Source organism: Astyanax mexicanus, chromosome 14 (assembly GCF_023375975.1).
Source record: "Astyanax mexicanus isolate ESR-SI-001 chromosome 14, AstMex3_surface, whole genome shotgun sequence".
NCBI lineage: Eukaryota > Metazoa > Chordata > Actinopteri > Characiformes > Acestrorhamphidae > Astyanax > Astyanax mexicanus.
The window spans coordinates 30,817,089-30,829,370 of record NC_064421.1 but is presented as its reverse complement, the minus strand read 5'-3'; the positions used below and the strand labels follow the sequence as shown (position 1 = coordinate 30,829,370).

The following is a 12,282-nucleotide window of genomic DNA, read 5'->3' as shown; positions in this document are numbered from 1 at the left end:
TAACGCTATTTTTTAGTCAGGATTGAGAGAAAATTTTGAATAAAAAAAGGAATTTCAAAAGAGTTTGGCAGAAAATATTAACATTTTTCCTAAAGTTAGCGTCTACATAACCAGCTAACTAACTAGCTGAGGTTTCTCTTTGTTAGCCAGCTGAGCCGGCTAACTACATTTCCCACAATGCATCTGACAGTAATCAGTGACGCTGGCAGCTTTTCTCCCCGTTCTCCATCCACTACACAGCAGCAGCAGCACTCAGTCAGCAGCAGCAGCAGCACAGTGTGTGTTTATGTTCAGAGCTGCAGGGGGAGAGCGGAGCGCCGCCGCCGCCGCCGCTGCTGCACTTATTTATGACCTGCCGTCTGTGGGGAGAATTTAGAGAGCAGGGGTTTCACGAAACCGGGTCAGATACAGAAACCGGGTCAGACCCAGAAACACAGCGCGCTGCTCGCGTGTTTATTCTTCTGACATTTGAAAGAACTCCTCATACCTTGCCTTTGTTAGCAACTTAGCAACTGGGCTAGCTAGCTGTAGTATTGTGTGTGTGTGAACCGTTTTATTGAGCTAACGGCTAACAGACCATTTTTACAGTTTTTTAATTTAAAATTATTAACGGCTGTAACGGACTCCTCTCTGAGAAACGACTAGAAGAAAAGCGGTGCATACAACTAAAGATATAAAAACAAGAAACCAGCGAATTTGTAAGTATCTGGTGCTGTCAGCTTTGTTTCATTTTACGTTTTAGTTGACTTTCCAAGCTGTTTTTGTGTAAAACACATCTTTCATACACTTATTTTCTTTGGGTTAGCTGGCCAAATTCGTCAATTGAAATGCTAACCATGTTATGTTAACATTTTCCCATGAATTAACTAGCTTCTTAGCTGTAATAAAGACAATACAGTATGACAGTATTTTATTGCATAGTGATACAGCGTTAATTTGTTATCGTAATATTCTATAACCTGCACAAGCTTTTTAGTCTATAGTAACACAATATCACGATATCACCGTATTTGTAAGTATCTGGTGCTGTCAGCTTTGTTTTATTTTTTCATTTTAGTTGACTTACCAAGCTGTTTTGTGTAAAACACACCTTTTATACACTTATGTTCTTTGGGTTAATTAATAAAAAGTGTCAATTATAATGCTAACCATGTTTTTTTTATACAATTTTCCACAGAATTAGCTTTTTTGTTGCAATATGTAGCTAGTTAGCTAGTAAGAGATGGACAATACAGTTTGACAGCATTTTATTGTATCGTGATATAATTAGTTGTTGTAATTAATATTCTATAATATACACAATACGTTTTAGTCTAAACCATTTATACAAGTACTAACTCAGTAAGTTACTGTGTTTTAATGGTAAAAACTTAAATTACAGTAATAATACATAAAATATCTGCCTTGCAGTGCTTGTAAGTTCAGATATCAACTATTTAACATGTAGTTCAGCCTGTCAGTGTATTTACATTATTGACTTAAAGTACAATAAATGGACATGACAGTTATAATATACTCTATAAAAGATAATATAATATCTTTAATAACTAACATAATAAGTGACATGCATACACATACACAGTGTTGACTGCAGTAGGTGAAGAAAAAAAAGTAGCTTATATATTTCACAAACTGTAAATTACTATTTATTAAAATGTTGTTGCCCTTAAAAGTTATAATTGCTTTATTATGCTATTCTATTATCATTATATCAGTGTCGTTTAATTGTCTTAAAATGACAATAATAATGTTTATCGCAATAATTTCTAGTATGAAATATTGTCCACACTAAATTCTTATCTTGACAGGCCTACAAGTTATAATATCAGATCTATACTAGTCATATTACCAGGACCACATTATCCCTAATATATTTCTGACTAGTCCTATATTACCATTGATTTACACAGAATTGTACGTACCATTAAATACATAAGTTACCAACATCTATAGCTACTTTTTTTAAGAGTAGAAATTGGAGTTGTATCTCAGCTGCAATGCTGCCTAGTACAAAATCCAGGACTACGTCCGTAAATATATTCCGACTGATACAAATGCTAATGCTAATGAGCATTTAGCTATTGACTGTAATATATATTATACATAATCAAAATTCCATTAAAAATTTGTGCTCCTGGTAATGCAATTAGACTGGTTTTATGGATCTGGTAAAGAAAATCACAGCTATCATCTTACTCTTTGATTAGTTTGGTCAAGCTGGTCATAGTGGTGGATTAGTTTGGTGGACAAACTTCTCATGGTGGTCAACCAGCTCAGTTATACTCAGTGAGTTTGTGTGGTCAAGGTGGCCATGATTGTATGTCAGCAAAACCAGTCATCATCAGCACAATTCAGTAGAAACTTTAGATTTGTTTTATTTTAATTTATTTGACTTTTTAGAAATGATACCCTCAAGACAAGTTCTAGGGTAGTGTTTTTAATAGTTAATGGCTTAAATGGTTCATTCCATTTGCAGCAGTATACAGCTTTTGCGTAGCAACCTGTTGGACCTGTCCTAAATGTAAATGATAATGTTTAAGTACAGCTTTAGATGACTGGATAAAGTGGTTATGTATTTAACAGTGCAGTTTGGATTGGCTTCTGACTATTTGCATTGCCCTCTGGACTGTTGTGTCGGGCTATTGTTCTGCTGAATTTCACCCCCCCACCCTGGGGTGATTTGCATAGTCAGATAGCGTCCTCCAGGCTCAGCATCTGGCTGGCCGAATGGGGCTTTTGTTCCGTGTTGACGTGCTGCTTTGAATCACTTTTGTTGACATCCTTAACCCCCCCTTTCCCTCAGGCCTTATGGACGACCAGGAGTCCGCTTTGTGTGGAGCTCTGCTTAAATTATTATTCTTCAGCTCTGGTTGCCAATCATTGATGTGTATGTACTGTTGGTTTCTGACATTGGTGAGCTTGTTCGCTTGCTCGATTTCTTTGGACATTATTATACTTTCTGCTTTGTGAAAACAAGCTAAAATATTTCATGCTGCTTTTTTGTAGCTTTACCAACTAATTATTATATATATATATCTTTTTTTTTGTACTAAAATCTAAAGAAGTTCATCACGTCAGTTAAACTGTATGGTTCAGAAAAAAATGTAACTTGTGGGCCTATTTTTTTTTTTAACGACAACAAAAATGGAAAAATCTATTCAAAATTTAGAATGAATTAAAATCTAAATCTCTCATATCTGAAACACACTTTTAGATTGTTCATCTGTGGCACATTTATACAAAATTACATCGTCTCAGACCAGCCAGAACACGCATAGAGATTTTTTTTTTCCTCCTCATCATTTTAAATTACGATGTTGGGCACGGATGGGTTAAAATGTTTAACGACCCATGTTGAAACACCTTTTTGTGCAGCCTGGACATTGATGGAGCTCCTTTTCCTGGTCCAGCTGAGTCTGCGGAGTGCATTGGCTGGAGGAAAAGGGTGTGGAACATGCCTTTCTAATGCAATCAAATAAACACGGGTCCTTGAATGCTGGCGCCCAGCCAGTGGTGTCACTTTCCACTCTGAAATATAGATAAGAGACCTGACTTACTGCGGGGAAACTCAGCACGGGCCGCTCCGAAACTGGTGTCGTCATCCTGATTCACTCGAAACCCAAAGCCAGTTTGCTCAAATTGTTCAAAAATGGAATGGAATGGGAGAAGAGAGTAGCATAAATATTTTACTGGAACTTAAGATCTTAGACCTTCATAGCTGGCCTTTCGTTGTTTATTTTTTTCTGTCGTTTTAGTCTGGCGTCAGATATCTATCATATGAAGCAGAGTATCCTGTCAAACCTGGTCTGCAGACAGTCTTATGTAAGAGATTTAGAAATGTGTATGTCATAACATCTAGTCATAGGGGTTAATTGATGAGAATCTAAAAAGTTATTTTAATTACTTACATTTACATTTTTTAAACATTGTAAGCAGTAATGAAAAGCATGGGTGACTGATGTTGGGAGCAGCAAGGGTCAGGGGATTTTCTTGACCTCAATTTAGGGTTATTAGCTGAAAAACTGGCAGCTGCCTAACTTAAAGCATTATGGGGTGGCAGCACTTACCGTGTTTGTTTCATGTTTAGCTGCTCTAGGCAGTAGATTGCACTCTAGTTCATAGATCGGATCAGCTCAGTGTCAGCATTGGCGTGGAAAGGTGATATCTCCTCTAAATCCAGCTGGACCTGCAGATCAGATAGCTGTGAGGACGTATAATGGCTTGATAAAAAAGACCGGAAGGGAAGACTCTTCTGCCACAGCTCTATAAAGGTTTTAGGCATCTAATCACATGTATTATAAAAAGAATTCTCTCAACAAAAATAGTTTAATTTAAAGTAGTTATCAAGAATACTTTTAATCTAATATTAGAGCTAATCAACACTTACTGCCCAAATAAAGAGTCCTTGAGACCATGATAATGTATTCAATTCGAGCAGCCTGAGGATGAATCAGTCATAACACGGTCATAACTTTATTTCCTCTGCTGATACAGCTCTGTCACACACTTTTTTTTTTGCCCTGTAACATCACTCACTTTCTCATGCTACGCCACCGTTGGAGAAGCCAAAACGGAAAAGATTTGCAAGTGTGTTGCCCACCTTTTCTTTAATTCAAAGAAAAGGTTATGCTGGTTAAATGGATACCGTGTGAAGAAACCTGGTACTTTTGAGGGGGAATGGTGCCAGATAGCTCCAGGATGTACATTTGTCATGAGAAACAGCTGGCAAGCAGCATTGTTTTGATGCATCACACTTGCGTGATGGAAATAATCAGGTGTTGTATAGTTGTATAAACTTATGTTGAACTTGCAAGACAAATTCTGTTGTATAAATATTACTATAGTCAGTCATATATGATAATAGTCAGTGAAACCAGCAGAATAGTCTCCTTATTTACCAACTTGTTGAGGATATATATAGTTTATAGTTGTTATTAGGATTGTTCCATTGTTAAAATATGTAATGTAAGGGTTGTTGGCATATTTTCATCATAAGCAAATTAAAATTTGATGGTTTTGTTTCAGATGTTTCATATTATAGAGAAGAAAATCTGAATATTTTTAATCAGTTTTAGCAATTTTACTGGACATGCTCTTTTAAAGCTGCAGCTTAGTGTAGTGTTTGCTTCATCTATTCCCCATCACTATTTATTTTCAGGAAGGAATCTGCAGTGTTGCATCATCCCAGATATTTTTTCCAATGTGGCTATCCTGCAAGTTTGGTCTGCCTGTGCGTGGTGAAGTTTAGGGGATTATGATTGTAGTGGAAAGTGGGTCAGACAGTGGGGACATGAGCGGGTGGTGGTTTAGTACTATATGTAGCAGAAAAAATTGTGAGCTGATGTCCAATATTTTCTAAAGAATTTGGAATTCACTGAATTATTCTTTATCTTCTTCTGGTTTGAGTTTCCTGTTGTGGACAGGCAAGGGTTTAATAGCATTGTAGAAGACATATTGCAGGAGGACCTCTGGAGAAACTTGGGGTTAAGTGCTTTACACAAGGTCACAGCAGCAACAAGCAAAGTAGGGCTGGAGGGCAGTGGAACCCACAGTAGCAAGTGCCAAAATTTGGGGATTTTGAGGGCTCATGTGAGATTACAACAGCAGGTAACATCAGAAGGTCAATTAGGTGAAGCAACTTTAACCAACCTTTTTCTGGAGCCTCTGTCAAAGTTTAAAGGTAGTTGTACTTTGGTTGATCCTGCTTCTCTGTGATGCTGCAGTAACGCTTTGTTTCAGTCACAGTGCAGATAAAACAGAAGACCTCTTCCTACCATTTACCAGTCTCCTGGTCTGAGTTCCTGTTCTGCCATGCAGTATTCAAACCAGCGACCCAGTCATCAGTGGTATAACAATCGTGCTCCACTTATACCAGCCAAAATGTGCGTTATGGAGTACAGCTGTCAGAACTCCCCAGAACCCCCGCTGTTGATACGGATGCAGCCATATTTTACGTTAGCTTTTTAGCAGCTTTAAGGACTGCAGCTTTTCCGCTTCTCTCAGCTTATTTTGTTTTATTGCCTTTTTCTGTAAACAGCACTGCTTCCTGTATATTGTTTTATTCTAATGGCTTTCTGGCAGGTCAGGCTGTCCGTTGTGGTTTTCCTGGTGTTATCAGTGTCTGGGGGGGAACTGCGGATTAGACAATGATAGATTTGTGGCGTGGGCCGCTGTGTTGTTTTCTGCAACAGTGAATACCATTATTTCTTACACATATCAAACCTTCACAGACTGGAACGATATAGTGTTTGTGTGTTTGGGTGTGTGTGTGTGTGTGTGTGTGTGTGTGTGTGTGTGTTTTACAACACTTTCAAGGCACACTTTTTTTTTTCTCTCCTTCATGTTTTCTTTTTTTTTTTCTTTTTTTAACATGTGCCCCATCTGGTGTGGGTTTTGTGACCTGTCTGCCTAATCTCACACCTCAGACCTGAAGTGCTAATAAAGCAATAGAACACGAGAGGGAGTGTTATCACAAGTAACCTTACACAGCTGTGACGGGGTGGTAGGCATGAGCGAAAGGTAGGCTTATGCAGGTTTTAGGTTTTACAAATGTGCAATCAAGCTGTTTAACAGAGTAAAGTGGGAGGGGCCAGATTGGCATATTATTTGGTTTTAAAAACAACATTGCAGAGTTTAATTGATATAAGGAACATTAAATTGATATTGTAAACATTAAATCATTAACAATGAATTGTAAATTGAATTAAATTAAAATATTGGTGTTGGATGAACACCACTCTGCCTCAGCACCTCCACAACCCGTCCCAAAAGTATTGGATCGAGCACCATCAATTCAGAGAAAACAGCTCCACTGCTGTACAGCTCAATGCTGGTGGCTTTGTATCCTTCTAGTTCATGCCTGGCATAAGGAAAACGTCCCAGTAGGTTCATGTTTGCTTATCTGCTCCTGAGGCTCTACTATTCCAGAGTCCTATTCTTTTGGCAGTACTTCTCTACAAGGATTAGATACGCTGTGTCAGCAAAAGATAAATGCAACAGTAAATGAATGTGTTTCCTCAAATGTTTGGACGTATAATGTATGTATTTTATGCTTACTCTGAGGTGGTTGTTTCTTGCGATTCTCTTGATGACATGTTTTGTAAACTGATCACAGACGTCTGGACACCTACACCCATCCATTTCCAGTTTCCTCCTGTCTCATTTCCAGCATAAGCAACATCGCTTACTCTGTATCTTCTATCTTTTCGTACTCTTCGTTTCTTCTTTTCCTTTTCCTTTTTTTTGTTTACACGTAGTTTCTAGTTTCGCATCCTTTATCTTAAGCATTAGAGGGATGTTACGGTCACGACCCTCATACATCCACTTCTGGGTCACTTCTGTTGCTTTCTATGTATCCTTCTCGTTAGGGGGTCGCACCTGCTGTGTTTGTGTGTGTAAGTGTGTGTTTTTGTGTGCGCACGTGTGCGTGCGTGCGTGCGTGTGTGCGTGTGTGCATACATACACAGACAGACACATACACACGCATGCACTGTGTCAGACATTGTGATACATGTATCTGTTTGTTTCTCTGAGCTCCTGCTCTGTGTTCAGGTTATTGAATAATTTAATAGCCTGTAACTCAAGCTCCGCCCCTCCCCTCTTCACCATCTGCCTGCTTCACACAAAGCTGGAGTCTGAAAAGCACTCCTCTAAAAACATCAACATTTCTAAAGCTAGGAGGCTGGATAAAGAGTAACATTAGTTAAAGACCTCACCTTATGATCGTATAAAATTGCAGTTTGAAGATGGCATGTTTTACATAGTAAAACCAGCATTGTGTTAAATGTTTACCTTTTTTTTTTACCAGCTTTGGAATTATTGTGATTCTTTACTGACCTGTGATGGAGAGAAAGGCATCTTTGTCTTTGGTACTCTGAGCTCTGGGCTTAGCACACTGCTAATTCCACTGTGAAATGCTTTCAGGAACTGTGTAACATTTCGTAACCCAAGTCGTATTTGTGTAAAATCGTGGTTTAATATATGAAAAAAAAAACAGTATATTGGAATAGATATAGATGTGAAACATGAAAAATGTGATTTAAGAAATTAGTTTAAAGTTTTTTAGGATTTCTACGAGGCTCTTCCTTGCTCTGCTTCCAGCCTAGTTATGCTAAGTTCTACACAGCTTTACTATAAAAAGTTCTTTGGGGATAACGCTGGCCACTAGGACCAAAATTGGTATCACAATATATTTCTTCATTTCAGTCTATATGATATAATTCTTATGTCAATATGAACAATAGGAAAACTACTGCCTGTGGTGTATATCATGCACTGATATAGCTGTGTGATATGGTAAAAATGTGATATCCCAATATTATAAACCTTTTTAAGATAAACAGGATTTATCGCAGGGTTTTGACACACTTTGACATCTAATTAAACAGGATTTTTGATATCCTCAATATGCCTGTTAAATGATATTGCTGACACGATAAGAACATGTATCAAAATACGATCAAATATTCTTATATTGCCCAGCTCTATGATAGCGATAAAAATACTAATTGTGCAGCCAGAGGCCCAAGCCACATGCTTTTTTGGTTTTTATTTTCAGTGACTATTCTGTAGCTCTCAGCTTGTCTTGAAATGCACTTGTGAAGCATGTCCTTTAGTGTTGGTCTAAAGTGCAAATTTCACTTCCCAACTGTAGGGAACAAGACATGGCAATTCTTACATTAATAATTCTGTGATCTCGCCATTTAAATGTAATGATATGACTTTAATTCAAGAGAATTAAGGGGAGTGGGGTGCTGTCACCACCAAGTGTTACACTCTGACACTGCACACACATTGGCAAATGTCAGAGCAACAATTGACCAGGCTTTTCTTGTGATAGTATGTGGTTTAGCAGCATGTGTCAAGTGACAATACAAACTGTGTAATACAACTGTCTGAAAAATCAGCGTCCCATTGGGTTTATAATAACAGTGGCTGGCAGCTGATCCAGCAGTCCAGACTCCATTCCTGTGAAGTCTTTCCAGCCAGTGTTACAGCTTTGAAGTCGATCAAATCTGGTGAAAGGAAAGTGCATTAAATCAGGTTCAGCTGAAGGCAGACAATGACTTTTGGGTCTGTGGGATGTGTTGGATTGGGTAAGAGATCATGTTGGGGTGTGTTTCTGCATGGCAAGTTTTTTTCTCTGTGCTAGCTTTTACCTGGTGTTATTGGTTTACTGCTAACAGATATTCACTAGCAATATTTCACACGTTTGTGTGTGTGTTTGTGTGAGAGAGAGTTTTTTTTAGTGAGTAATCAGGGCACCAGAGTTAGTGTGAGAGTGTGTGTGACTGTGGTATCACACCTTACACTTTTCACCTTCCGCTCTTAGTATGCTCACCAAAGTTTCACAAAAATGCTTACACGCAGGGTTCTTTTTTTGTACAGTGTGTGTGTGTGTGTGTGTGTGTGTGTGAGAGAGAGAAAGACACAGAGAAAGAAAAAGCCTATGAATGTCCCACTCATCTGGCAAACACTTCAAGCTCTGATCAAACTCTGATCCTGGCTTAATTATCATTCTCCTTGCTGGAACGGATCATCTACACTACTTGGAGTACCTAAGTTGTAGTCAAGCTGTCAGGAGTGTAGCGAGTAGGGGTGAGCCATATAATATCATACACAACAATATCACCAACATTTTTGAATATCGTGAACGATACACTATTATACACTGAAATATCGTGCCATATTACCAACCCTATGTATCAGGGTACTACTTTTTGGCTGTTTTTAGCAAAAGAAAAAATCATACTGTTCTTATTTCCCATTATATATCTACTAGAGACAGATTATATATGTAGAGTATCATTCATTTCACTTTAATCCTGGATATATGGAGATATTTGGGGTGCATTATTAGTATCATGACATTCTGGATCATTGACTTCTGTTACAAATCTGATAAAATTCTTGTATTTTTTAATATCTCAATTAGGGGTGTTTCATATCATATTGTATGTATTAATACAATTTAATTTTGTTGCAGTAGTGTATTCTATTTTTTTAATTCAGTGATTTGTCATATCGTATTGTTATCAAAAAAATAGCATGAAATACTGTGATATTATTTTGGGGCCATATCGCCAGCCCCTAGTAGCTAATGAATCTACTGTTATTGATTATGTTGGGTTGTGCTGTTGGTTGCATTATTGAATTAGGTGTTAGCCAGCCAGCTAATGTAGTTAAACGTGTTAAACCTGGTTGTGTTTGTACTCATTCTCGGCCACCATTTTTTTACAATTAATTTTCTGGTCTGAACTGACTTAAAACATTATTGTTTCTTCTTTTAATCATAACCAATGTGTGTATCAGCAGCTCTGTGATTAAACCTAACCATATTGTCTTTGATTCTATCCACCGCAAACAAAACTTAGCTTGGGTAATGTAATTTGATGTAAATGGTCAGCATAAAAGAACATTAACTGCACTTACTCATGAAACTGTGAACTCAGGAGACAAATTCACTCTGCTTCTGATTGTTAAGGCTGCATTCTAAACTCAGTGAATGCGGTCTGAGACACGCTTGGTCTGAGAGAAGGAAGTGAACCTACCAAAATAAGAGATATTCCACCTTTTGTCTTTACTTTGTGGATTCTGGTTGCAAAACTGTCAACCTGGCTGCATTTTTATGTTCAAGTTAAGGAAATGGAACCACTTAGTTTATACTTGTATACATTGACATAGTCATTAAGTTTAGCAAATGAGTACCTTAAAGTCGCCAATTAATATTCAATAGAGCTCAAGTGTGGAATAAGCACAATATAAGCTGTGGACTGGATTTAGAGCGTGCCAGTGTGTAATATTATTTCCCATTGCCTGTAAAAGAGCGCTTGTTGTCTCAGTCTAATGCTGAATGTCTGATCTCTAATATCTTACTGTGATGTTTGTTTTTCTCAGAGACAAACCTCAGCTTTGTCAGTCTGAGCACTTAGGCCTGTACGATTAGACAAGTTAGGACACACAACACACTCATGTTTAGAACTCACTTATAATGAACTATTTATGTCCGTTATTTACATTGGCTGGCTTCTAGCTGAGTCGTCAGTCAAAGGGTCACACAGTGCCCACCTATATCTCCAGTGCTCTGAGTTTGAACCCTCAACTTAAACTTCTTGAGTCTTATCAGGGCTCCTGAGTCTTACACTGTGTAATTGGTGCTCATTCAAAGTTTGGATAACTTTGTGCAGTAGAATGAAAAGGAGTGTGTGCATTTGTCTTTGCTGCTTGGAGACTTGTGTGGACAAGGCTTCACTAGGCCTGTGTTTTTCTAACCAGCCCAAACAGGACCCCAGGGGTTAAGCAGCCATATGAGTCATGATGGGGGCATTGGGGAGAGAGAGAGCAAGAGTGTAGGGCTCCACAGTTAAAATAGAAATGTGAGTATTACTAACTGAGAATTTTCACAGATTTTGTAAAAAAAAAAAAAACAGTTGAAATTTTGATTAATCCGTTAAACTACACACATCCAGGTAGTGCTGGGAGGTGTGACCAAAAATGTATATATGCTATATTTGTTAAGATTCTGAAGGTTTTCCAGTAAATCAATGTATTTTTTTTTCTTTTGCAAGACTGGGCTTTTATATAGGTTTGTGGCTTACTGTACTGTTAGGAGTACATATAATATAAAAACACTAAGGCTCTAAATTAAGGCACTGATTACCATTGGGTTCACTTTGTCCCACAAAATTATACAATATATGAAAGAATCATACTTCATTAGCAGAAAAACCTCTGACGAATGTAAACAATAGACATTAAAAAGAGATACAGCAACAACTTTAACATGGCTTCCATTTCAAAACGAAATATATGTTTAATTACATAGTTCCATGAACACTATAAATTGACCTTAATACTCAGTGTTTAAGTATTTAAAAGAGATGTTTCACAAATGTTCTATTGTGTAAGACACAAGTTTAATATCAGTTTACAATATGTTATTCTTGATACTACTAGAGGCTTTACAGTATTAAAATCAGCCACAATTCCCTTCTTTCTCGAGTTAACAAATAAATTTAATTCAGTGTGCATTAAAATACTTCATACTTATACTTCAAGCTAATGTATTCATATATTTAAAAGAGTCTCTTTTATGAGTGAATAAGTGTTGTTTGCTGTTGCTTTTCTATTTTACTCGGATGAAAACACTCATACAGTGAGGAACAGCAGCAGGAGCTCCCCAAATAAAAGTGCTGTTCTCATTTTTCTCCAGGCAGGACAGCACTAAATGAGCGTTTGACGTCACAGAGCTGAGCTTCCAGTGTGTTATCTTACTATGCTAAC

General features: G+C 37.6%; 1 protein-coding gene across 1 annotated transcript in view; it reads left to right on the top strand.

Annotated features, from left to right (window-relative positions):
• Positions 1-236: 236 nt before the first annotated feature.
• peli1b (pellino E3 ubiquitin protein ligase 1b) overlaps positions 237-12,282 on the top strand; it is a 62,542-nt gene continuing 50,496 nt past the window's right edge. Inside the window, exon 1 of the mRNA XM_007244624.3 lies at positions 237-698. The gene's annotated coding sequence lies outside the window, so the exon portion shown is untranslated. The remainder of the gene's footprint in view (positions 699-12,282) is intronic.